The sequence below is a fragment of the Balaenoptera acutorostrata genome, chromosome 3 (genome assembly GCF_949987535.1).
Source record: "Balaenoptera acutorostrata chromosome 3, mBalAcu1.1, whole genome shotgun sequence".
In the NCBI taxonomy this organism is placed as follows: domain Eukaryota; kingdom Metazoa; phylum Chordata; class Mammalia; order Artiodactyla; family Balaenopteridae; genus Balaenoptera; species Balaenoptera acutorostrata.
The window spans coordinates 94634311-94662016 of record NC_080066.1 but is presented as its reverse complement, the minus strand read 5'-3'; the positions used below and the strand labels follow the sequence as shown (position 1 = coordinate 94662016).

Genomic DNA, 27706 nt, shown 5'->3' with positions numbered 1-27706 from the left:
CCATCTTGGTAAAGGAAAATTCCAATTTTCCAGGTACCTAGGGCAAAAACTTTGGGAGTCATCCTTGATCCCTCTTTCTCACCCCATATCCACCCTCATCAGCAAATCCCGCCAGTCCCACCTTGAAGTACATCTGAAATCCAACCACCCCTCACTCCTTAGCACATCTACCATCTCACATGGCACCAGCCTACTGACCCGACTCCCTATTTCCACTCTTGTCTGTCCTCTCATGGTCTGTTCTCAAATTAGCAACCAAAGAGTCTCAGAACAGGATTCTTTTAAAATTTAAGTCAGATCATTTAACTCCTCTGCTCAGAATCTTCCAGAAGAATCCCATCTCACTCACAGAAAATCCAAAGTCCTTTGCCACGGGCTACAAAATCTGTTTCTCTCTCATTCTCTGACTCCATGCCCTATCACTCTCCCTGTATTGCTCCATTCAAGTTACTCCGTCCTCCTTGCTATTCCTTGATCACACCAGGGATTCTCCCACCTTAGGGTTTCTATATTTCCTTTTCTCTCTGCCTGGAATATTCTTCCTTAGGATGTACCTATGGCACAGCAGAGTTGACCCCACGTCTCTTATTTCTGGTTTAAGAGCCTTTTCTCTGTGTTATGCTGACATTTAAAATATTTAAATAAATCCTTCAGACAAAAAAAAAAATGTATTTATGGTTTTCATGGCTCACTCTCTCATGCTGCCTCATCAGGGGGGCCTTCCCTGACCTCCTATAGAATACTGTACTTCCTGCCCTCCATTTCTTCTGTCCCCCTTATAACCCGCTTAATTTTTTACTTTTTAATAGTACTATGGTAGATTGTTTCCATAGATGGCCACAACATTATCTCCCACCCCACGTGCTCTTTTGCAGTGTGACGTTGTCACCACCACCCATCAAAAGGTATAGAGTCTATTTTCCCTCCCTGTGAGCTGTTTTGACCAATAAAATGCAATGGAAGTGACAATGCAATTTCTGAAGCCAGGCCTTAAAAACTTTGCAGCTTCTGCCTTTGCACACTTGGAACACTCCCTCTTAGAACCCAGCCACATGGGTCAAGGCCAAGGGGAAAAAAACTGAGGCCCCAGCTGAGCACCCAAACAACAGCCAGCACCATCTGACAGCCATGTTGGGCACTCCAGGCCCAGCTGCCAATGAGGGATCCCAAGTGGGACCAGTTAAAGAACCATGCAAATGAGCCTTTTTCAACCCACAGAATTGTAAGAAACAAAATAGCTGTTTTAAGCCAGTAAATACTGGGAAAGCTTGTTAAGCAGCAAGAAATATCTGAAACAAGCATCCTTTACTACCTACCACAGTATATATTTGTTATTCTTTGTTTCCCCAATTAAAAATTAAGCTTTACAGGGCTTCCCTGGTGGCGCAGTGGTTGAGAATCTGCCTGCTAATGCAGGGGACACGGGTTCGAGCCCTGGTCTGGGAAGATCCCACATGCCACGGAGCAGCTGGGCCCGTGAGCCACAATTGCTGAGCCTGCGCGTCTGGAGCCTGTGCCCCGCGACGGGAGGGGCCGCGATAGAGAAAGGCCCGCGCACCGCGATGAAGAGCGGTCCCCGCACCGCGATGAAGAGTGGCCCCCGCTTGCCGCAACTGGAGAAAGCCCTCGCACGAACCGAAGACCCAACACAGCCAAAAATAAATAAATAAATAAATAAATAAATAAGAAAATCCTTTAAAAAAAAAATAAAAAAAAAAAAAATTAAGCTTTACAAGAACAGAGACTCTGTATATTTTGTTCACTAGTACAGGTCTAGCACTGAGAACAGTGTCTGGCATATCGTAGGCACTCCATAATTATTTGTTGAATTGTTCCAAATAGAACTATCTTAGGTTATTAAATGTAAGACAGAGATAACTGGATAAATACTGAGGTTTGTGTTAAGACCAGAAGGGTCTCTATTCTACAGTCCTCTAGCACTACCATACTTTCCTCCTGCATCCCTGCAAGGATGCCCTACCTGAAAATTTAATTCCATTCCCCAGGCAAAATTATTTTTCCTCCACACACACAGCACTAGACTCTAATAGATTTATCTGCTTCCTTGCCTGGGCTTGTTCCTTATGGGACTTAAAATTGTGAGGTATGAAGTTATAAGCTGACCTAATTTAATCTTTAACCCTTAGACAACATGGTGGAAAAACCAATGAGAAAGAAGCCTAAGGTTCTCTACTTCTCTTGTCACTCAGCAGTTTCCTTGCTATTGCAACCCACTCCATACCACTACTAAATGTCTGAAATAATTCTATTCAATAACAAATTACAAAGCACCAAAACAAGATTGTGGGTAAAATTTTGACCATTTGAGAAAGCTGAATGTTAACTAGCTAATAAAACAACGAAATATACCTTTATGGATAGGTATAGTATTATTTATGCTTCTAGTATTACTAACCTATCCTAAATCTGAAAATTAACACAAACCACTCTGGTGCTAAGTGTCAAAGCACAATTATTCTTTTAATTCCCTTATCTCTTAACATTAACGTTAATTACTATTTGCAAGCAGTATTTTGTTATTTCATTCAGCAAGCATTGTTCTGAGTTGCAAAATCAGTGATAAAGATGATATATCCAGAAATGTTTTTAATACTGCTTCAAATTATTACCCATTAAAGCAAAACAGGAACAAAAAACTTGGAAGCAATGAAGTCAATGAAAAAGTGAGACTTCCTGGCACAAGCAACAGCAGTTGCTGTGGGGTTTTTATATATTTACTCAATTGAAAACTAAGCACTAAAATACCAACTGTGTTTCTATTTAATAAAGCCATCAACTCGTAGTAAATGGATAAAGAAAGTCATATAATAAAAATACTCTCTATCAACCTTTTAACCAAAGACTCCCTCTTTTTATTTATTTTTTCTTTTCACGAGCTCCATGTTTCCAATCTGCACATATTAAGTTTCATTTCTGTAAAAATTTTCACTTTCATAAAAAATCAAAAAGTGTAAACTGCTAGCAAAGTATTTAATCAAGAAAGACCTAGTATTTAAAAACACTGAGTTGATATGATTCCAGCTAAAGACAAAAGAACTTTAATTTGTACATCCTTAAACTGGGTAAAAATATAATTTCCATTAAGCTTTCTGAAATACTGAAATTAGCTCACAGCCTTCTTTAAAGGTCTTAACAAGGATTAGAAGTCAAGGAAATAGAAACCATCCAACTTTGCAACCTCAAAATGCTTGAGAGGTTACATTATACAAGTCAAGTAAGTGTAAATAAACAATTCAACTACTGCTGTCCTCACTTTAACCACCTTACATATTCCCCCATATCACTTAAATATACCCATTATGAAATCTTTCAAATTTTCCCCAAATAACTGTGAGAAATATCTGTGATATTTCTTAGTCATAAGTCTAAAAAATCCTACAATAAGTACCTTTTCTCAATATCTTAATTACCATCCTATTAATACAATTATCATTCTCATAGGCAAAACCATATTACTGATCTTTTCTTTCAGATTATCATATTTCGTCACCAAGTCCTGACAGATTTCAATTTTTAAACTGTTATTTACGCTGTACAGTAGAAATTAATGTAACGTTGTAAATCAACTGTAATTCAATAAAACAAAAAAAAATTTTTAAAAGAGGAAAAACAATTGTTATTTACTCTTCAGTGTGATAAACCTGCATGACCTTATATGTATTCTTCTCCGTTCACCCAACTGCTATACTCACAAATGTTTCCTGCCTTGACTCCTGTTCCCAATAAATGAACAAGTTCTAAATCTAAGCAGTACATCAGAATCACCCACACAGCTTACTAATAAAAAGAAATACAGTTGTGTGGGCAGAGTAGAACTATTGCATTAGTCTCCAGACACCCCATTCTGTACTTCATCATGCTCCGAAGGCTGTTTGATGGTAGGTATGTCTGGTCTCACTGACCTTACCATGAGGAAGGGATCTGTCTTTTCATATACCTATAACACTGGTTACAATAAGCACATAGTACTTAAGATATTTGAACTCGGACATAATTAAAGCCAACTGAGACTCTATATGATAATATAATATACTGTAAAACACTGAAGAAAAAAAGCGTAATTATTGGTTTGTTGGGGTGGGGGAAGTGGTACTCAGATTAGTATCCCTTTTCTGAATTCCACAGGTAACTGGTCCACCTTAATCCTGACAAAAAACTAATGTATTTCTAGTGAGCAAGACAGGGCAACAGAGAGACAGTGTTCAGTGATACAAGTTTTTGTCACTACCCCTAGGTTGCCCAGGTTATGGAACAAAGATACAACTGGCACTTCTGAAAAGTCCTCACTTTGCTGAGTGGGACTCCCCAGAAAGTTTCAAGGCTCCTAGCTAAGGAAGGAGTTTTAGTAAGCTGACAACAGAGGTCAAGAAGTATTTTGGGGCATATGAACCTATAACCGAAACTTTCAAAGGCTTATTCTGGGTACCTGTCCTATTTACTAGGTCTAAATTCTGGCTGGCTCTTGTTTCCTAAGGCAAGTGATTGGTGGTTTCCTGCATCCATCCAGTATCTCTGATGGAGCATAAGTTCATAAGCATTTTACTCACTAGCATTCCTACTTTTTATATTATCTGCCCTAACATAACACTCACCAGGATCATATATGTATGTGTATACACACACACGTGCACGCGCACACACACACACACACACACCACTCTTTATTCTTTATTAGTAAGCATAGGGCTAAAACGAAGACAGGAAGTTAAGGCTGTGACTCAGGAAAAGGGATCAAAAGTCAAGCATCCAACAGATGAAGCTGTTCATATTGCCCATCACCAGGCAAGGAAATGGACAGGGCAGACCACAATCTGATTCCTTACCTCAGAATCAGAACTACGGTCAGGTTCCAATACTTTACTCAATTCTGGAACTTGGAAGCATTATGTCCTAGAGGGAAAAATAACTGAGAAAGAAACTGGGATAATGCCAACTCTAACAAGGTAATAAAAATACTAGCAAAAGTTATCATCATATAACAGAGTAAGTCATAAGCCCAAAGATAGCTTATACAAACACTGTTTTAAAAGTTTAACTGGGTAGCTTGTTGCATTTATTTAACAGTTAAAAAAGTTGGCATTCCTGTATTCAACATATCATTTATATATATTTCCAAGCAACCCCAAAGATCCACATAGTAATGTAAAATTCTATGATGTGAATTAGTCAATGCAAGCTGAGTGAGCCTTACTAACTGCTCACTATTCTTCTCAAAAAGCTTTGCTGTTCTCCATGCATCTTACTGCTAACAGTACATTCAATAATCTTCATCCACTTTATACAAGTATGACTATAATAACAATCATTTTCACTATTTCTTCTTTTTATAGAATCTTTTAAGTTCATGGGTCACCATACCACAGTATTACAGTAAAGCATTTATTTTAGCAGTTTTAATTTATGTTAACAGCTTTCTAAATGCCTTTGTCCTGTATTTTAAAAATCATTAAGTCTCTGAAAAGGTCACCATATATTTTATTAGATTTTAAGAAGGAATTTATGTGCTACTAAAGTAGTGGTATTTGCAAATTTTGGAATTTGCAAAAATCTCATATCCTTGTAAATGTCAGAAGTCAAAAGCTCACATGCATACTGTACATGTGGCAATGATGTATCCCAAATCCCAGCAATACAGTAAAAAATATGCTTAGACAAAATTAGCTGTTGTTCAAAAGTACAGTATTCCAAGAGCTTGAAAAAATTCCCAGGGCTCCAACTCACCTTGAAATTATCCGCCTAAAAAGAATACCTGTATAATATCCTCCTAAGTGGTCTCAGCACCCCCTCTCAAACTACTCTCAGGTAATCCTGTACTTTCCTAATTCCTTATACTACAGCAGAAGTAATCTCTTTAAAACGCAAACCTGATCATAATATTCCCTTGATTTTTCTCCCTATATTGTATTTTGGAAAATTTCAAACACAGAAATATTTAAAGAATTTTATAGTGAATATCCCACACCCAGTTTACCATATACGCATATACCCACCACCTAGATTCTATGGTTACCATTTTACTCTACAGTACTTTTTTTTTTTTTTTTTTTTTTTTTTTTTTTTTTTTTTTTTTTTTTTTTTACAGTACTTGCTTTATCAGATACCTAGCCATCTATCTTTGGTCACTTAGTCATGATGTATTATGATTTGTTAATATTTTGCCTAGAATTTTCTGGGTCTATGTTCATAAGACACACTGTTCTGTAATTTTTTTTTTTTATAATTTTTTTTTTTTTAATTTGGCTGTGTTGGGTCTTCATTGCTATGTGTGGGCTTTCTCTAGTTGCAGCGAGCGGGGGCTACTCTTTGTTGCGGTGCACGGGCTTCTCACTGTGGTGGCTTCTCTTGCTGCAGAGCACGGGCTCTAGGCATACGGGCTTCAGTAGTTGTGGCTCATAGGCTCTAGAGCACAGGCTCAGTAATTGTGGCGCACGGGCTTAGCTGCTCTGAAGCATGTGGGACCTTCCCGGACCAGGGCTCAAACCCATGTCCCCTGCATTGGCAGGTGGATTCTTAACCACTGAGTCACCCAGGGAAGTCCCTGTAATTTTCTCTTCAATCTGTAACACCTTTATCAGGTTTTGGCCTCGTGAAATGAGTGTTTCCCTTTTGTCTATTTTCTGAAAGTTTATATAAGACTGATGTTATTTCTTCTTTAAATACTTGATAAAATTCATCAGTGAAACCCTTTTTTTTCATTAATTCTATTTCTTTAATATAAGCTTATTCAGATTTTAGCACATTGACATTTTTAGTACATTGACATTTAAGAAACTGTCCATTTATAGTATCAAATTTGTTGGCATAAAGTTGTTTATAATATCCCCTTATTATCCTACAGGATCTGTAGTGATCCCTTTCATTTCTGATACTACTAATCTGTGTTATCTGTTTTTCATTATCAGTCTATCAAGTGGTTCATCAATATTGTTGATTTTTTTCAATGAACGAACCCTGGCTTTGTAATTTTGTCTACTGGTTGTCTTTTTCTATTTCACTGATTTCTTCTGTTGTCTTTATTATCTCTTCCCTTCTATCTACTTTGGGTTTATCTTGCTCTTCATCTACTAGCTTCTTAAGGTAGAACTTTATTTAGCTCATTCATTATCTTTAAACCTTACTTTTCTAAAGAAGGTGTTTAAGTTATGTTTCCCTCTAAGAACTGCATTAGCTGTGTCCTACAAATATTTTAGCACTTTTAAACTATAATAGTTTTAGATTTACAGAAAAGTTGCAAAAAACCATAGGAGAGTATCCATATAGCCCACCCCTTTTCCTGTATTATTTACATCTCATATTAGTATAATTTGTCACAATTAATAAATATTGATATATTATTATTAATTTAAGTCCATACTTTGTTTCCTCTTTTTTCACCTAGTATTCTTTTTCTCTTCCAGAATTTCAACACGGATACCACATACGTTTAATCATCATGTCTCCTTAGTTTCCTCTTGGCTATGACAGTTATCCTACAGATTTAGGTATTGTATTTTCATCATCCAGTTCAAAATATTTACTGATTTCTCTTACAATTTCTTCTTGACTCATCGATTTATCAGTTTCACTGAATTTCCAAATATTTGCCGGGTTCTGTTTGACATCTTGATTTCTACTTTAATCCCATTATGGTCAAAGAAAATATTTTGTAGTATTTCAACCCTTTTAAATTTATTAAGACTTGATTTACAGACAAGCATCTGGCCTATACGTACCTTTGAGGAAAAAAAGTATATTCTGTAGTTGTTGGGTGGAAATCATCTATACTGATTTTTTTGCCTGTTTAGATGTCTATCAATTGGTGAGAAAATTGTTAAAATCACTGACTGTTGTCTCTTTCTTCCTTTAATTGTATCCATTTTTGCTTCATGTATTTTGAAGCTCTGATATTAGGCACATACATATTTATGACTGTCTTCCTGATGAACTGACCCTCTTATTATTATGAAATAACCGCCTTAATTCTGGCATTATACTTTATCTTGAAATCCACTTTATCTAATATGAATATAGCCACTCCAGCCTTCTTATGCTGTTTGAAAGGTATATCTTTTGGCATTTACTTTTAGTCAATCTGTCTGTATGCACTGAATCAACGTTTATTCCGCTAAAGTAAATGAAATTACTAATATGGGTGGATTAAGTCTACCATTTTATTATTTTTAATCTATTTTTTTGTTTGGCTGTACCTCTGTTTCTGTCTTCTTCTGCATTATTCACTTCAATTTTTCTGCTAGCTTTTTAGCAATACTTCTTTGCATCATTTTTTTCCACAGTGATTGCTCTAGGATAGAGAATATACATCCTTATCATTTTCACACTGTATTCAGTGTTAGTAACATGCCACGTCACGTAATATGTAGAAACATGGCAACAATACAGGTTCATTTACCCCCACTTCCCATTCCATGATCTATGGTATATGTTTTATATCTACAATACATGATGAACTCCACAAGATGATTTTTTTTTTAAACAATCATAGATAGTATTAGGAAATTGAAAGAAAAAATCAGTTTCTATTTATCCAGATATTTACCATTTCTGATGCTCTTCATTCCCTTAACAAAGATTCAAGTTTCCATCTGGTTTCATTTCCCTTCAGCCTGAAGAACTTCCTTTAGCATTTCTTGTAATGCAGATCTGCTAGAAACAAATTCTCTTGGTTTTATGTGACGATATTTTTATTTTGCTTTCATTCTTAAAGGCTATTCTACTGAATTCTGGGTTCTCAGATTTTTCTTTCAGCATTTTAAATATTCTCTATTCACTCTGGCCTCCATGATTACTCCCCTGTATATAACATATTGGGTTTTTTTGGGCCACTTTCTAGATTTTTCCTTTTATTTTTGGCTTTTAGCAGTTTGACTATGAAAAATCCAGTCACGGTTTTCTTCATTTATAAACTAGAGGTTTTCTTGTCTTTACTTTTCTTGGTTTTGCTAAACTTACTGAATATGTCAATCTATGCCTTTCACTAAATTTGGGAAATTTTCAGCCATTATATTTTCAAGTATTATTTTTTTCTTCCCCATTTTTTCTCCTCCTATTCTGGGATTCCAATTATGTGTGATGGATTTTTTGATATTGTTCTCAGGCCCTTTTTCCCCCCTACTCTTTTTCTGTTCCTCGCACTGAATTTCTATTGACCTTCAATTTCATGGATTCTTTCCTCAGTCATCTCCATTCTGCTGCTTAGCCCACCTAGTTTATTTCCAAAATTATATTTTTCAGTCCTAGAATCTCTATTTGGTCTTTTCTTAATCTCATACTCATTCTTTATGAGCACATTTCCTTTGCATCATTTTCCTTTCCTTTACTAATACATAGTTATAAAAGTTTAAAATCTTTCCCTGCTAATCCCAACATTTGGGTACTTTAGGGTCCGTCTCTGTAGATTGTCTTTTAACTTGAGAATAGGTTACATTTTCCTGATTCTCTATACATGAGTAATTTTGGAATATATCCTGACTACTGTAAATATTTAATTGTTAAATTAAATAACAAACATAACTGTTATTTGTGGAGACTCTGGATTCCTTTATATTCCTCTGAAGAGTGTTGATTTTAATTTTTATTTATTTTTGTTCTAGTAAGTATATAAATTGGTTGACTCAAACTGAAAACTCTGTTCCTCAGGTAGATGAGATCTTGATTCAGTTCTTTTATCTTGAGCTGGGCTTCTTGGAGTCTGCTCCACGCATGCATAGTTCTCAACAGTGTGCCAAGATTTGGGTAGAGTTTATTCACAGAATTTGATGTTTCTATTTTCCAGGATTCTCCTCTTACTGTCCAACACCTGTGACTGTCTTGAGCCTTATTTTTGGTTCTTTAGATCACAAAGACTAGCAGTTTACTATCAGAATTTTAACCATCCTACCTGGCACAAATTGGGGCCATGAAAATGAGAAATCACTCCTTGTAGTTATGTTCCCCAAGTGTCAATTACCTTCCAGAATCTGTTTGCTTTTGGTAACTCTCCAGTGATTTTAGTTGTTTTATGTATTTCTGCCCAGATTTAATAGTTGTTATCTGCAGGAGGAGCTTCGTCATGACCAGAACTGGATTCCCATGCTTGCACTTTTAAGAGCCCTCACTGTGTTTGAATAACTCCAGGCAATGGTCAAGCAGGTGGGGCTGATCAAAGAAGACATACTCCTCAATCCTGTGATGGAATAAGAGGCCCTAGGCTTAGTGATGAAGTATGCTGGGGTTTGAGTGACTCTTGAATGGCAGTTGTCTTTCATGAGGTGGCTCAGCATTCCAGTCTACTTCAATTTCACCTCCATCTAAACATGCGATTTATGAGTCCCTCAACCGTACAAAGAAAATGCCTTTCTCACACACACTTATGTTTTCAGGCCTCAGTCCCTCACTTTTTTTTTTAGAGGTCTTCTGGCTTTATTTATTTATTTATTTATTTATTTATTTTTAGCTGTGTTGGGTCCTTGTTTCTGTGCGAGGACTTTCTCTAGTTGCGGCAAGCGGGGGCCACTCTTCATCGCGGTGCGCGGGCCTCTCACTATTGCGGCCTCTCTTGTTGCGGAGTTGAGGCTCCAGACATTCAGGCTCAGTAGTTGTGGCTCACGGGCCTAGTTTCTCCGCGGCATGTGGGATCTTCCCAGACCAGGGCTCGAACCCGTGTCCCCTGCATTGGCAGGCAGATTCTCAACCACTGCACCACCAGGGAAGCCCAGTCCCTCACTTTTAAAGGCCCTTCAATGGCATCCAATTATTTTAGACATAAACCAAAATATTTAACAAGTCTTACAAGGCCCACTGATATGATCCTTGCTTATGTGTACTACATAGGTTTGAGCTACTTTCCCCCTTGACCTCTGTGCACCAGACAAAATGGTATTTTCAGTTTTTCCCACCTAACATGCTCCTCCCACAGGGCTTTTTCTTATGCTGGTCCCTCTCTTTGGAATGCTCTTACTCCTTTCCATCTAGTTAACTACTCATCCTTCACATCTCAGTCCAAATGTCAGTTGCCTGAGGAAGCACTCCCTGATCTCCCAGGCTAGGTATTTCCTCACTATACACTACTCCCCTAAAATCCAGTACCTTCTTTATACCACTTATCACAACTATGACTATTTCTGAGGCAGACAGTAGAGCAGCAGTTCTCAACCATATCAGACCCAATACCCTTTTTTCTAAAACATTATGGGAATTTTCATTCATACATAAATATGAGGGATTATTATAAGAATCCCCAGTCTGCTCCTCAGTCAGCTTTCCCAATTGTCACCATACAATTTTTTTCTTTAAAGATATTTTTATACCTTCTTTTTATTGTAAATATTTTATAACACCTCCTTATCCTTCCTGAAATGAAATTCAGAGCTACTGTAACTTACACACATAAATTTTAAAATAATGTGCTAGCTATAATAAAAAAGAAAATTTATCATAAAACAATGTGTATTTCAACATATAAATGCTTTGGCATGATATTAAGACTACAAATGTGACAATTACAAATACAGACAGATACAGGTATTTTATTGTTGATAAAAGTACCATGAATAACATTGCTGTCTGTGATATGACCTTCCAAAATAGTGACCAACTCTTGATAAACTTTCTGAAATAAAGAAACCACAGTCTCTTGATTTACATGATAACTATGCTCTATGCAAAAAATAATAATAATAATACTGTGTATTTATATGTAAAACAAATTTGATTCTAGGCTCAGATAATCATAAACACAATTTTCACCTACATGAAAAACCCTCTGGGACATCTGAAAGTGACACAAGATGTGGAATAACTTTTTACTATACATGGATGTCCCTTACACTGCAGGATGTCTAACATCCCTGATCTCCATCCACTAAACTCAGTGTCACCCTCCCAATTATTCTGAAACCAAAAACACCCCTGCAAATTTCCAAACCTCCCTGAGGGATGATCCCCAAACCATCACTGAAAACCACTGCATTAGGGTAATGGAAGAAAGCAAGATCTATATAGCCAGACTGCTTGGGTTTGAAACCTGGCTCTATCACTTACTAGCTATGTGATCTTGAGCAAGTAATTTAATTTTTCTATACTTCAGTTTCCACATTTATAAAATAAAAATAATATCAGTACCAACGTTAGAGGGCTGTTATGAGGAATAAATTAGAAAGTCCATAGTGTTTTGCACAAAGCAGGTACTAAATCTTTGCTATATTTAGTTATTAGTATAATTATTTGCTTACTAACTGCCTCTCCCAGTAGAGTGTAAGCTCCATGACAGCAAGCCGGAATGCCTGTCTTGTCCACCATTTTATTCCCATTACGTGGCACACCATCTGGTATAGAATAGGTATGCAATATCTGTTGAATGAATGAAATCAGCAAAGATGTCTGTAACAGAAACATAATAAAAACTGGAGTATAACCTTCAACAGTAGTATTATTTTAGGTTATACTACTAAGATACTTCTACATATGAATGTCAGAATTTACCCTGATGACATATACACATGTATAGAATATCTCCAGTGGGATACTCAAGAAACTAGTAACAGCCATTGCCTCTGGGAAAAAGAACTGAGGACATGGGGATCAGGGATTTACTTTTCACTATAAATCCTTTTGTACTCTCCAAAAATTTAAGCAAAATACACATATACAGTTGACCCTTGAACAACATGGGGGTTAGGAGCTCTGACCCTCCTCACAGTCAAAAATCCACATATAATTTGTAGTCAGCCCTCCCTATATACAAATTCAACCAACCACAGATGATGCAATACTGTAGTATTTAATATTTTTTAAAAATCACCATATAAGTGGACCCATGCAGTTCAAACCCATGTTGTCCAAGGGTCAACTGTATTATTGTTTTTAAAATTAAAAAAAATTTTTTAACTCATATTTTTAAACAAAGAAGACTTTAGGCCCAAGAACCAAGACTATATAATGGTTCCAGGTAGGGAACTTTTTTGGAACTCCAGAAATCATCAAAAAGTTTGACTTTCACATATTTTGAACCTTCAGAGTGGTTCATTACAGGCTATCACACCACAAAGATCAATTCCAGTTTACTGATACTCCAAAAAGTCTAATCTCATTAGATATTGATTACCCGTCTAAAAAGATTCAAAGGGACAAATAGCATAACTACCGGAGTAATAACAATTTTATATTTACATAACTAGTTTATAGTTTACAAAATATGGTGGAAAAAGCGTGACCTTGGAGTTAAGCAAAAATACCTAATGTGTCTACCACCTTGAGTAAATTTTGATCTCTCCAAACTTCATTTCCTCTTCCATGAGAACAATGCCACCTAGTTATCAGGGTTTCAGTTTAAAAAAAAAAAAAGAGAAAAAAAAAGAAGAGAATTTCTTGCAGTGAGTTTTGTCTTTTTAAAGATAATTATTTGTATTTTAAATAGTTAACACAAGTTTCAAAATTATAAAGGTACAAAAGGGCTTACAGCTGGTTTCAAGGGGTGAAATGCAACTTTACAAGGAAGGACTCAGACTTACCACCTGAACCCACTAATCAATCTTAGCACCACTATCAGGGGGAAAACTAGACTACACAGCCTTATCTTTGATATAGTCCCCAAAGTGTTTACCCAAACTAATCAAGTATTACCTCTACCTTCAAGTCTGTAGTAACATGTTAAATGATAACACTAGGAATCAATCAGATAAATCCAGATAATCGTACAACGTTCTTTGAGTCATGATGAAAAAAGAAAAGGGAAAGAAAAAAAGGTAACTTCTAGACTTAAAAAGACTTCAAGAGACATAACAGTCAAACTCAATGCACAAACTTTGATTGGAAGATGGATCAAAAATGGTAAAAAGAAAAAAAGGAATAATTTGGGGAAATTTTAATAAGGATTGAGTGTCAGATAATTATAGAAATTATTGTTGTTCAGTGTGATTATTATATAGGGTTATGCAAAAAAATGTTCTTTTTATTAGAAACACGATAAAGTATTTAGGGGTGAAATGTCAGGAATAAAAACAAATACAGCAGAATATTAACAGATTTGAAAACCTGAGTGATTGATTTACAGGGGATTCAAAATAGTATTTTTCCTACTTTTCTGGATGTTTAGAAGTTTTCATTAAAAAAAAAAAAAAAGGCTTACAGAGAAAATTATTCCTCTCCCACTGGCTGGTGACTCCCAGCCACCTCCAACTTATCACTGTTACCAGTTTCTTATGTATTCTTCCAGAGATATTCTATGCATGTATATACGTACAATAATCACCACTCACAGTTTTTCCTTTTTAAATATCTTCCTTTTAATCAAAGCAATTGTTTGTGAACTAACCTGATCTAGTATCTTTAATTAAGGCTCCTATCATTTTCTAGTCTCAATAGTTAACTCTAGAAACTATAACTGTAGTATAGTTGCTTCTCAACAGAAGTGCTTACAATATTGAACTTGATGTAACAGGAAAAGGATGAGATTTGTCATCGTATGTGAATTTCACCACTTCACCACTTACCCTAGCTAGGTTACCTTGAGCAAATTACCATCAAACTCTCAGCGACCTCATCTGAAATGTGCTCCAAAAAAACCAACTTTCATTATAATATCTCATTAATTTTTTGTGACAGACCTGAGTGTATCTGGCACATGTGTAGTAGGTGCTAGATAAATCCTAATTGAATCTAAATATTATCTTCCATTGTTTCACTCACTTGAGAACAGGGCTTAAAACAAATTTTAAAATTTTCCATGGGGCTTAGAAGAGTATTTGGCTCTTAGTAAGTGCTCAAAAGTTATTTTGGCTTGAGTAAATTTGATATAAACCATTATGGTGGAAAAAGACTCATTTGCTAGGTAAGAGAACTTTCCTTAACTAGGATGGGAGTCCCAAATTGCTAAAAGCCATGGAAATCTCAAACTTCCCAACAAGATGGCTTAATCTGACTCTCAAAGATGATTAAATTGAGCAGGTTGAAGGGGAAGTGGGGTGCAAAGCATTTTCTCTCCATAACTATGCACTGAGATTCGGACTAAATATTAAATTGACCCATAGTAAGCGCTCCATAATTAGCTGCTATTATTATTGACGAATCCCACAGGGAGAGAAGACAGAAGGAGGAAAAAGAACGAAGGCTGTCAGTCACAAGAGGTGGAAAGGTGGCCTGAGACGTGTAGGCCATAAAGGGCACCTGGGTCTATGGGGTCCCTGCGGCCCCGGGCGGGGGACGAAGGAGGTCAGCGACCTCTCCGAAAGGTCAAGCCTCTGGAGCCACGTTTCCCTCTGGAGCTGGGAGCAGAGCCGGAACGCCCCCGCGAGAACCTGTACCCCGAAGCCAGAAGCACCGCCTGCCCGTAAACTCGCGCCGATTCTGGGAGAGGGGACGACCCGCCGCGCCGGCGCCGCAGCCCACAGGAGCAGAGACCTGCCGCGTCCTGAAGCCCAACATCCTCCCTAAAGTGGCAGACCACCGGGACCCTCGGGCTCCGATACGCCTCAGCGCAACCCGGCCCTTGGATACTCACACTTACAGCCGAACCCTCTTACTCCATCATGCCTCCGAGGCCCCGGCGACGGAGCCCACTGACGCCCCAGCCGCCCCCCTCAGCTTCGGGTCCGGTGGCCCGCTCCGGACCCGCTCCCCGCCTGGCACCGCCGCCGCCGCCGCCAGAGCGCAGGCGCACAGCGCCGCCGTCGCGCTCCTTTTTTTTTTTCCTCCGCGCTCAGCCTTTCTCAATAACCTAGCTTTATTTGAACACACGAGAGTGAACAACGGACACAGAGGAAAGAGGTTTTACTGCAAAAGAATGGAAGAAGACCAAAGGCCGGAAGAGTTCATCCGCTGCACCAGACGGTGCTGTGACCAGCCTCCCTCGTTTCTTTTTCATTCTTTTTGCTCTTTCTGGGCCTCCCTCTTGCTCCTACTCTCTTCCTAAGTCCCGACCATTCCCTTTAGGTAGTGGCAACTGTTGTGGCTAAATTTCCAACCACGCCTTCCTTGTAAAACTTATTGAAACTTAATGGAAGGTGCAAGAGCTTTAGAACAGACAGACCTCAGGTCAAATCTTGACCTAGGTACTAGTAATTTGTGATATTGGGAAAATTACAAGTTTTCTTGAACCTCACTTCACTCAGAGTTAAAATTAGGATACTGATATCTTATCTCTCAGGGTGTTGCTGGGAGTGAATGACAAAACATAGGTCAAGTGCCTGTCCATGAATGGTGCCTGTCACAAAGCAGATAATCCATCAACACCAATGATTATATTCTTATTAGTACCAATGTATTTATATTCATCATTAAAGTTAGCCCATAACCATTCCCTCAGGATCTTCTTTTAGTGACTAAAACTAGTCAGATAAACCAAGTTACATTAAAGTTGATAATGATGTGAATTTCCTATATTATTGAAAACTTCTAATAATATCTATGTTTAACAAGACCTTCAATGCCTCAAATCAAAGTAAGCAGCTCCCTCCATCTATGTGTAAATCCAGATTTGCTTCTAGAGGATTGAGGAACTTATTCCAATTCTGTATTTGTGACATCACAAGTCTTTGAAACACCAAGGTGTGGGGTATGCTGCCCATTCTCTCTTTTAAAGGCATGCAGTGTAAGAATTGCTTTACCCTATAATCTCAGGGCCATAGTCCAAGAGAAAGCTTGTAGAAGACCAAGGTCAGCTGTTGGTGAGCATCAAGGTAATCGTAGATCAGCGTTTTTCAACCTTGGCACTATTCACATTTTGGAAATAACACTTGTGCTGTTCTGTGCATTGCAGGATATGCAGCAGCATCCTTGGACACTACATGCCTATAGTACCCCCCTTATGACTCCCACCTCCCACACATACACACCTGTTGTCCTGATAGTCAAAAATATCTCCCAAAGGAAAAGAAAAAAAATCTCCAGACTTTGCCAAGTGTCCTCTGAGGAGCAAAAATATCCTTGGTTGAGAACCACAGCATTATACCAGCCACCATCCCAACCCTAAATGAACTCATTTTCTCCACTTCTACCCTCAAGAAGTGATTACTGCTTAAGAAAGCCACGCAGGAGGGCAGAAACTGGTGAGTTCATTTTTTCCAATCTTATACAGGCCCTCAACACCACTTACCTGTCCTACTACTTTTTTCTGGTCAACTTGCTCCATCACTTTCTACAACAATATTCCAAATCTTCTCCACTTTTCTTAAAACTCCTAACTCTTTATCAGTAGGTGACCTTGTCTCCTACTTCACAGAGAAAACAGAGACCATCAGATGAGATGGTTAAGTTAAATTCTTTAACTTCCTGTTACTAAACATACAAACTTACAAATACTTCCTCTCATTAAAATTGAGGGAAAAAAATTGAGGAGATATCTTCTCTATCTTATTTCCAAGACCTTTCCTTCCAACAGTGCTTTAGATTGCCTCTGCTCTTACCCACTCAAGATCTTTACCTACTGACTAACCCTTCTCTTTAAAACAGTTTTTTCTCAGTTGTGTCTTCCCTATCATGCTTAAGTTTCTCCTGTCTTAATTCTAATAACAACAAAAAAACAGAAACAAAAAACTTTGACCCCTTGTCATCCTCTTTCCAGCCTCCCTTCAAGACCAAACTCTCCAAAAGCATTCTACAATTTGTCCCCGTTTCTGCATGTCCTCTCTCTTCAAACTAGTACAATCTATCTTTCAACCTCATCATTTCACCACATAGCTTTCACTAAGATCACCAATGTTGCTAAATTGAAAAGACATTTCTCAGGGTTCATCTTCCTTGACTCCTTAGGAACAGACAACTCCTTTGAAACTCTTTTATTTCCAGCACTATGCTTTATTCTTAGAGGTGCCTGGAACCGTTTCCGGACCTGCTTAAAACCCTTCAATATTTTCAGTGATCATGGTAAAGTGCAGGTTCACTAGTCCAAAAATGCAAGATCTTCCAAGATCTGGCCATTGCCAACTTTTAAAGACTCATTCCCCCCTTCACCGGAACATATACGATGAACTTTAAGCCTCTAAATAGGATGAACTACAAGGAAATTTCCAGAAGGCGCTATGTTCTTCTTGGACTCTCCAGTGCCCACAGTCTGGAAATCTCTATCTCCCTCCCGGACTTCCGGGGGAACTCCTGCTTATCCTTCATGATTCAAAAGTCACTTCCTCCGGGAACCCTTCCAGATACCCCTAAGAATAAAAAGCTTAGTTCATTGTGCGCCAGCAGCGCCTCGGATTTTCTATATGTCAAGCATTATATTCAGTCCACCATAATTTGTTTACATATCTTCCTCCCAAATCTAGACAGAGGGCAGGGAAGGCATTCTATTCGCCTTCTTTTTCTCAGCATTCATCCCGCACAGTGCCTGGAACACTGTTTGCCCTCAGTAAATGTTTGCTGTATGAACACTTCCCACCTTCGCGAGGGACTCGAATTATCCGGTTAACCGGCGAGTCCCCGGGCTCTCCGCCTGCGTGGCAAGGAGATTTAAAGCCTCCGCACAGTGATTGGCTCCAGCTGCAGGGGTGTGTCCGCGCCCGCCGCGCTGGGGAAGTGCGCAGGCGCGCAGGTCCGGCGAGCGCAGGCGCAAAAAAAGGTACAGCTGGGGCGCAGCCTGGAGTCCGGCCTGCGGGTGTCCGAGCTGCCGCGGCCGGAGAGGAGTGCCCGGAACTGCTTGGTGAGTCTCCAGGAGTGGGGCTGAGGGAGCTGGCCGGGTGAAGATTGGGATCATAATCCCAAAGAGAAAGAGTATATAGTGACGGTTGAAAAGTTGGTGGCGTCGGGCTTAAGGGGAGGAGCGGGCGCTCTGGCCCCGACTGGGCAGGTCCGGCCCGGATCGAGGACGCGAGGTGCCTGGAGACTATCTAGGGGCCAGAGGAGGAAGGGTGGAGAGATGATGGTTCTCTGGACCCTTCCTTGAAAGCTAGCAGAGGTAAACTCCCACTCCCTCACCTCCCACCCTCGCAGTGTTGCTGCGATCGGGATTAATAGACTGTATGGTGGCCACAGTGATCAGGTAACTCTGAACTAGTTGTTTGAAGAAGGTTTCTGAGGTTTATGGCATTGGAGAGTCCATGCTCTCCAGGAAAGTCCATTATTACCTCGCGGCTTTACTGAAGACACACGAAGGAAAGGGTGGGTAAAAGATCGAATTCCACGGAGTAAGGGGGGCGGGGGGAAAGTCCTGGAAAGTGCTATTTTACCTGGGACTTTTTTTCATTGTTAGTCACCACAATGCTAGGTAAGGCAGATGGGAGTTAGAGGAAACCGAAAGTCGTCAAAGTTGGGAAAAGAAGATGAAAAAGGGGTAGTATTTTGCCTTTTGCTATTTGTCATCTACTTCGGGGAGGGGTGGGGGCTATTGGGAGAGGAGAGTTATGGACACTGGCAGCTTCTGACAGTGTTCCCTTTGCCTTGTGAAAATAATGTAGCTTCTTAGTAGCAGATATTTCGAGAATTGATATTACTCCATCTGCCCTGGTGCCCTTAAGACTGGTTTTCAGATGTCCAGGTGAAGTACTGCAGCTATGGCCAGATAGAAATGTTCTCCCACTTTCTTGACTTGCCTGGAAAATACCACACTTGAAATTCATGAGACATCATTAGCAAGAATACTTTGACATCTAATCTTAAAATATTTCATAGTAAAACTTTAAAATATTAATATTTCTGCCACCAGTAAAGTTGATGCCACAGGCATCCAGTGATCACTGGTCATTCATTCCTTTGGCAAGAGGTAATGAGAAGAAACACATTCATATAAATATTAACAAATATTGATATTAGAAAAACCTCTTCTTACATTACCCTGCTCCTTTGACAGGTCATGTGAAAGTAAATAAAATGATCGTATAACAACCTACAACTTAAATATTTATCAGTGTTGCTAGGGTTCTTTTTTTAGGTGCTTGTGGTATGTGAGTATGCACTAGAAAATTGCTGTTATCTTAGTTCCAGAATAGGAATGACTTACTGTGCCATTATTTTCTTAACAATATTATACTCTTTCCTACGAACAGTAGAATTTCTGTATGCATCTTAGTGTTTGTTTCTTTTACTCTAAATCAACTTAAGTAACAAGCTCACTGAACTAAAGGTTACATCTCTTCTAATCATTCAGGACACAACCTTGAACCAAGAGGAGAGCAAACAAACAGGTCCTGTTGCTCATGGGACAGCTATGGTACTTCACTTGGCATGAACCATACCACCATCATAAATTATGCATTTTAGAAGATCATCTGTGTTACTATTTTACATCAAATTTTAATAGACTTTCCTTTAAATATTACCCTCTTCCAAAGTGATAATCTGTGAAATCACGGATTTGCTATATTTTATAACTTTTTCTAGTACATATTATAATAAATACATAAGTATTAAGTGCATAAGTATTGCTTGTATAACAACTAAAATAATTTCTTGTTCTTGCTCTGCACTTTGGAAAATACTGCTTTGGGCCTAATCTACTCATTTTTAAGAGAAAGTGAAGATTGGACTACCTAAACTCTAAGGCCAGTGGACTCCAAAATTCTGTGAGCCTTGTGATGATGGCCTTCATTATTGTGACACAGTTCTAACAAACTTACTTATCTGGTTTCACCAGATGAAAGTAGACTAGAATAGCAGAAGTGAAAAAGAGGATGTGTGCTCTTTGACATTTTTGTGAAGTCAGCTGCCTTTTGTTTTGTTTCCTCTGAATTAAGGTGCTTTGTTTTCCTCCTGTGTGTTCCTCTGTCTTAAATATTCTGGAAATCTGTTTTTTAACTGTGTTTGTACTCTGCGTTATGTATATGTTAACATTTATAATATATGATGTTGCTTGCATCTAAGAGTGCTGAACTTTTTATTCCAGTGCCATATTTTGTTTCCAGGTCTGTAGATTGACAGAGAAGTAGATGACAAGGACTGGTTTTTTCTTTGTCTTGGGCGGGTAGAGGCTTGGAACAGATGGATCCAGTGCCTCTAACAATTGGAGGAAGTGGATTGTGGAGCCAGGAAACAGCATCTACTGTTCTTTTTGTAATATTGGGGGGTGGAGATGGGATTCCATTTGCAGTCCTTTAAGTCACTGACATTTTGGTTTTGATTTCAGTTTAGGTTGAATTGCTACTAAAATATTTAAATCACTGTTCACTATGTTTTTCTGGAATTCCCTCATCTTAAAATCTTTTTTTTTTTTTTTAATTTTTTTTTTATAGCTACTTTATTTATTTATTTATTTATTTATTTATTTATTTATTTATCTTTGGCTGTGTTGGGTCTTCGGTTCGTGCAAGGGCTTTCTCCAGTTGCGGCAAGCGGGGGCCACTCTTCATCGCGGTGCGGGGACCGCTCTTCATCGCGGTGCGCGGGCCTTTCACCATCGCGGCCCCTCCCGTTGCGGGGCACAGGCTCCAGACGCGCAGGCTCAGCAGTTGTGGCTCACGGGCCCAGCTGCTCCGCGGCATGTGGGACCTTCCCAGACCAGGGCCCGAACCCGTGTCCCCTGCACTAGCAGGCAGACTCTCAACCACTGCGCCACCAGGGAAGCCCCATCTTAAAATCTTAACATTTATTTTAACAAGGTTTGACAATTGAGATTACCTTTAGGCTGCCTCTTGATACTTTTAAAATAAAATCCAAACTTCTTGGCATAGGATATAAGCCCTTCATAACCTCTCTCCTACCTGCCTTTTAAAGCCATCCTGCCCCCTCTGTACACAGGCACACACATACACACGTTATATTCCTGCATGACTACGTTGTGGCACTTCTTTTTTTTTCCTTTTGGCAGTGCGGTGTAGCTCATGGGGTCTTAGTTCCCTGACCAGGGATAGAACTCAGGCCCCAGCAGTGAAAGCACTGAATCCTAACCACTGGACCACCAGGGAATTCCCTGTGGCACTTCTTTAATAGTCTAAAATCACAATTTTTTTAGAGTTGATTGTGCTTTGATTCCCAAATCACAATCTTGAGAGGTGTTTAATAATTATTATGAAAAATTATAATAGCTTTAGTGAGCATTACATTCTAGCAGGGTTCTAAATGCTTTGTATAAATTAACTCAATCCTTATAACAACACTTGAAGTAAGCATAATATTCTTATTTAATGAGAAAACTGAAGAACAGAGAAGTTAAGTAAGCAATAGTCATGATTTGAAACCATTATGCCTCCAAATACTGGCCACTTAACCACTACACCGTATTACTTTTTGTATAAACAAGAATGCCATTCAATATGCTGTGAGAGATATTCCTTTCCAGGGATCTGAATGCTTATGTTTTCTGCCTGTGGCACCTGACTCCTCATATCAGAATATTTGAGAAGCTTACCAGAAAGCATCTAAGTAAACTTGGAATTAGGGCCAAAATACTTGGGTGGTTTAGGTGAATATTTCTCTCAGGCAAGGTAAAGCCATGCCAGTCCTCCCCACCTCACACTTGGTATTTCCCTGGCAGATACCATACTTAGGTCTGCCAGACTGCGTCTCTCTCTTCCCTGGGGAATGACTGCTGCATTCTTGAGCCTCCTTCTTATCTTTCATATAGATCATCACTTTTCCGTTCTCACGGCCTTTCCTTTAGACGTGGTCAATATAATTAATTATAATCACACCTAGATCTTCCTCCCCAGGATTATATCCTGGTCACTTAGAGTAGAATTGCAGAAGTTCCAAGACTGAGCAGGACTTGAAAACTAGGTGTTGGACATCAAGCAATTAAGTTATAATAGGTGCTTCTGTAAAACTGAAGTGTAATTTTGATCTTTTTGGTTAGTGATCTTTAGTGGTAACTTCTCCCTCAGTAGTATGATTTCTGTCTTGATTCATGTGCTTCAGCAGTCTTTGAAACCAATGTATTTAATAGGTATGAATTCAGAGGTGTACTTCTTACATTTGCATAGCTTTGGGGCCTTGGTATAAGAATTGCTAAAGTTGTTCCTATAGGGGGAATTAGAAGGAAGAAATGAACCCTAACATAAATAAGACTCTCATCTCATCTAAATGCTTTCAGGAAGAATTAAATTTCCTAATCAGAGCGTGTATTCTTTTTGGCCTAACCTAGAATGTTTAGAGTGTTTTGGAATACCATGTATCTGTACTTTGTGAGTATAAGTGTGAACATTTTTTATTCCTTCCTTTCTTCTTTGTGTGTGAACACTTAATGTTCCATATTAAAAATGGAATCTATGAATGAAATATATTTCTAAAGAGAAACTAAATTCTTTTATGCAGTAAGTGATGGTTCATGTCTGAATTTCTACTTCGTTCTCTGTAATCCTTTTTTCTGTTCTTTCCATTTATTCTCCATTACTCATGTTTAAGAGTCTTAAAAAAAGAGCTGCTTAGGTGTATTGTGCATATACTAGTACTTTATTAGGTGCCTGGAATGGCACCTAATAACTCACAACATGAGATACCACGTGTGAGGTAGGGATGATTGGCAAGGCTTCCAATAGCCTGAATAAAATATTCACCCCAACCATCCAAGTATTTTGGCTCTGCTTCTAAGTTTACCTGGAAACTTTCTGATTAGCTTCTCAAACATTTTGATACCAGGAGTCAGATGCCACGGAGAACGTTAACAAATAACATGAGCGAAAATGCGCAGTTCATTAATAATTGTCATTTCATGAGTCTTTGCTCTGTGCTAGGCACTGTGCTAAGCACTTTATATACCTTAACTAATTTTATTTCTGAAACAGCCCTGAGAGGAAGAACTGTAATCCTAACGAATGAGGAAACTGAGACTTGAATATGTTAAGTAAATTGTACCAGGGCTAGGATGAACTCAGGGTCGATCTGACCTCAGAGTCTGTGTTATGAACCACTACATTATGCTCATTCAACAAAATTTATTAAATTATCTCACCTTATCTGGATGTAGAAGGTTTAGTCACAGGAGAATTATAACTGAAATCATATTCAACCCAACTAGGCCTTGACAGTATTTCAGATGGTCTTAGCCTCAGGCTAGGAAGAGGATAGTCTTGTAGAGAGGCAGAATTTATGTGCATAAAACAATTAGAAAACTTAAGTGAAAAGGAAAGCTGTATATATTTGGAGGCAGGTAGCATAAAATAAACATTGCAAAAGAAACAAAGGTAATTTTCTTGGCATCAAAATATGTTCCCTTACTTGATAGTAGATGCTTGAAAAATGTTTGTGGAATGTATTGAGAGAGATGAATTCTAGGACCAGGGTTCCTTTCTTCCACACCTTCAGACTAGGTGGGCTGCTGACTCCTCCTTGCTCTCTGTCAGCAAAAGGAAGTGTTCAGCTCCCTTGCGGAGGTCACCATAGCTACATGGTAGTTTTTACCAATTCTCTTCTGACAGCCCTGGCCTATAGTTTTCCTCTTCAGCTGGACCTCGGTCTCGCTTGCCCTCGTATGACCACACTCCTCTGCTTTCTCTTTCTCAGCTACCATCAAGTCTGTTCCAAGAAGTATACCCCACCCCTGCCGCTTTTCCAGTAACGACTGTGTAAAGGAAGCCTCAGAGTTGCATTTTATTCTATTAGCATAAAAAAGTTGGACTAGATGATCTCTGAGGTTTATTTCTGTTTAGAGATAATTCTCTGAGATGAGAATTAAACGGAAACTTTGTTCACACATAATTGGTTAATTAAGCAGAAATTTCTGTAGCCTGGTGTTTTCCAAATGGTGTTCCATGGAACCCTGGGTTCCTTGGGATTAATAGAAGTATTCTTGGAAGGATTTTATGGTCATCTGCATTTGAGTGGGATAGACAGAGGTGAATATACTTCTTCACTGCTTTAGAACTTCTGATTTCCAGCCAAGAATTTAATAAGCCAACCAGTCTATAATGTGAGGATAAACATCAAAACTAGGAGGGGATGGGAAGGTGTAAGAGCTAAATATTTTCATTGTAGAAAGTCAGTGGATGATACCCAAAATTGGCAAATAGCAAGAAACAACACTATAAGCATGATTTAGAAGTTGGGAGTTAAACACTAAAATAACTAATACTGTTGAAAATTTTGCCTCTGGGGTCCTGGGAGCAGGAGTTGGTTTGGGGGAAGAGGAAGGTCAGGGGAACTGCTATTTATTGGTGTAGAACTGTTGGACGTCTCAAACCATGTATATGTATTTGATCAAAATTAAATATGGAAGAATATCACATCTTCAAAAATAAATTTTAATGGCTGAATAACATTCCATCATGTAGTTATACCATAATTTTTCAGTCAAATCTCTATCACTGGTTATTTAGACCACTTCAATGTTTTTAACACTATAAATAATACTGGGACTAATGTATTTTTGCCTATATCTGTGATTTTCTTCTAAATTGATAAAAGTGGGAAAGGCCAAAGAATAGGGATATTTAAATTTTTCTTGTATGTATTGCATTATCTTTTGAGAGTTTTGATTTTTTTTAAATCAGCATTTTATTTTCTTAAATAGTGGTCAAGTAAACTTTAATTGTATAGGAGTAAGAATTGAAATGCCCATAGATAACCTGGGCTTGAAGAATACTATTATATCAATTTTTCTTTTGTCATTGGAGCTTGCAACATTTTTTATCTTTTAGAGTTTTTTATTATCAATCAAAGGTTTGTAGTTATAGCATAGACTTTTGCTGTTAACAAAGTTCTAGAGTGTTCCGAAATCTGTCTACAAAACCAGTGTATGTTTGTAACTTTTCTAATGTTAAAGTGATTTTTACAGAAAATTTAGAAAATACATTATTGTATAAGGCAAATAAAAATCACCTGTAAAGGGCTTACCTGGTGGTGCAGTGGGTAAGAATCTGCCTGCCAACACAAGGGACACAGGTTCGAGCCCTGGTTGGGGAAGATCCCACATGCCGCGGAGCAACTAAGCCCATGAGCCACAACTACTGAAGCCTGGGTGCCTAGAGCCTGTGCTCTGCAACAAGAGAAGCCACTGCAATGAGAAGCCCGCGCACTGCAACGAAGAGTAGCCCCTGCTCGCCGCAACTAGAGAAAGCCCACGTGCAGCAACAAAGACCCAACACAGTAAAAAATAAATTAAAAAAATAAATAAATTTATTTTTTTTTAAATCACCTGTAAAATTTTTTAAACATTTTTATTCCATGTAATTTAAGATAGGGTGGACCTTTACATTTTTGGCCTTTAGTTTTTAAACTGTACATAGTTTTTTACGTAGCCTTAAGATTTATTGATGAGAATTATAGTGTTTAACCTTGTATAATGACCATTTTAAGTCTTTTCCAAAAAGTCAGTGTTTTCAGATATACTAACATATAAATAATGAATTTGTTGCCTTATTTAGGTTTCACTTTCTCTTGCACACTTATTAATAATAGCCAGGAGTACCAGTTTAAAAAAAATAATTTTCTCTCATTACAAGAAAGAAAACTTGGAATTTTTTCCCTTTTAAAAATACAGAAAGGCATGTTTACAGAATTCCAAGAAGTTGGAATGAAGAAGTTATTGAAGAAGGGCATCAGGTGTATTTCTTAATGTGGTTGTTCTACCCTATTTTCCACCACCATTTTTCTTCCTGGAGAAGAAATGTGATTCATTTAATGTAAAATATGTTTTTTATTTCAGTGATGCCTACTCTATAACTACTATCATTTATTTTAACTAAATCTCTAACTTAGATTTTACACTGTGGCAGAAAATAGTTTGTTTAGCATAAGAAAAGCTACAAAATTAATGTTTTCCTTCCTATCTTCCTTTTAATTCTTACTCATACTTTCTTTTCTTTTACTTGACTATTCTTTCTCCAACCTTAAGTCTTTTTTTTTTTGTTTTTTATTGAAAAACTGAGAGATATTATTGAGATACTATTAACATAACTTAGAATTCCCCATTTTAAAGTATGCCATTTGTGGCTTTTATCATATTCATAAGACTGTGCAGCCATCACCACTAATTCCAGAACATTTCCATCACCCCAAAACAACCCCATATCTATTGGTAGTCAGTCCTACGTCCCCCTAACCGTGGCAACCACTAATCTACTTTCTGCCTTTATGGATTTATCTCTCCTGGACATTTCATATAAATAGCATCATACAATATGCGGCCTTTTGTATCTGGCTTTGTTCACTAAGAATAATGCTTCCAAGGCTCATACATGTTGTAGCATGTAAACTTCCTTTCTGTGGCTGAATGATACTCCATTGTATGGACGTTTGAGTTTTTTGTTTGTTTTTTAATAAATTTATTTATTTGTTTATTTATTTTTGGCTGCGTTGGGTCTTCATTGCTGTGCATGGGCTTTCTCTAGTTGCGGTGAGCGGGGGCTACTCTTCGTTGCGGTGCGCAGGCTTCTCCTTGTGGTGGCTTCTCTTGTTGCGGAGCACGGGCTCTAGACGTGCAGGCTTCAGTAGTTGTGGCACGTGGGCTCAGTAGTTGTGGCTCGTGGGCTCTAGAGCGCAGACTCAGTAGTTGTGGCGCACGGGCTTAGTTGCTCCGCGGCATGTGGGATCTTCTCAGACCAGGGATTAAACCCGTGTCCCCTGCATTGGCAGGCAGATTCCTAACCTCTCCACCACCAGGGAAGTCCCAAGTTTTTTGTTTTTTGTTTTTTTGGTTTTTTTAAAATTTTTGGCTGCGTTGGGTCTTTGTTGCTGTGCGCGGGCTTCCTCTAGTTGTGGCGAGTAGGGGCTACTCTTTGTTGGGGTGCGCAGGCTTCTCCTTGCGGTGGCTTCTCTTGATGTGGAGCACAGGCTCTAGGCATGTGGGCTTCAGTAGTTGTGGCACGCGGGTTCAGTAGTTGTGGCACGTGGCACACAGGCTCAGTAGTTG

At 38.5% G+C, this 27706-nt stretch overlaps 2 protein-coding genes across 5 annotated transcripts in view; one reads left to right on the top strand and one right to left on the bottom strand.

Annotated features, from left to right (window-relative positions):
- The window catches only part of ZNF106 (zinc finger protein 106), a 62448-nt gene extending 46806 nt beyond the window's left edge, over nt 1–15642 (bottom strand). For 2 of the 3 annotated variants that reach the window (XM_007173606.2, XM_057544753.1), the window contains exon 1: nt 15497–15642. The gene's annotated coding sequence lies outside the window, so the exon portion shown is untranslated. The remainder of the gene's footprint in view (nt 1–15496) is intronic. The other variant, XM_057544752.1, reaches the window with a different exon arrangement.
- Nucleotides 15643–18501: 2859 nt separating this feature from the next.
- The window catches only part of SNAP23 (synaptosome associated protein 23), a 35611-nt gene continuing 26406 nt past the window's right edge, over nt 18502–27706 (top strand). For both annotated transcript variants that reach the window (XM_007173601.3, XM_007173599.3), the window contains exon 1: nt 18502–18631. The gene's annotated coding sequence lies outside the window, so the exon portion shown is untranslated. The remainder of the gene's footprint in view (nt 18632–27706) is intronic.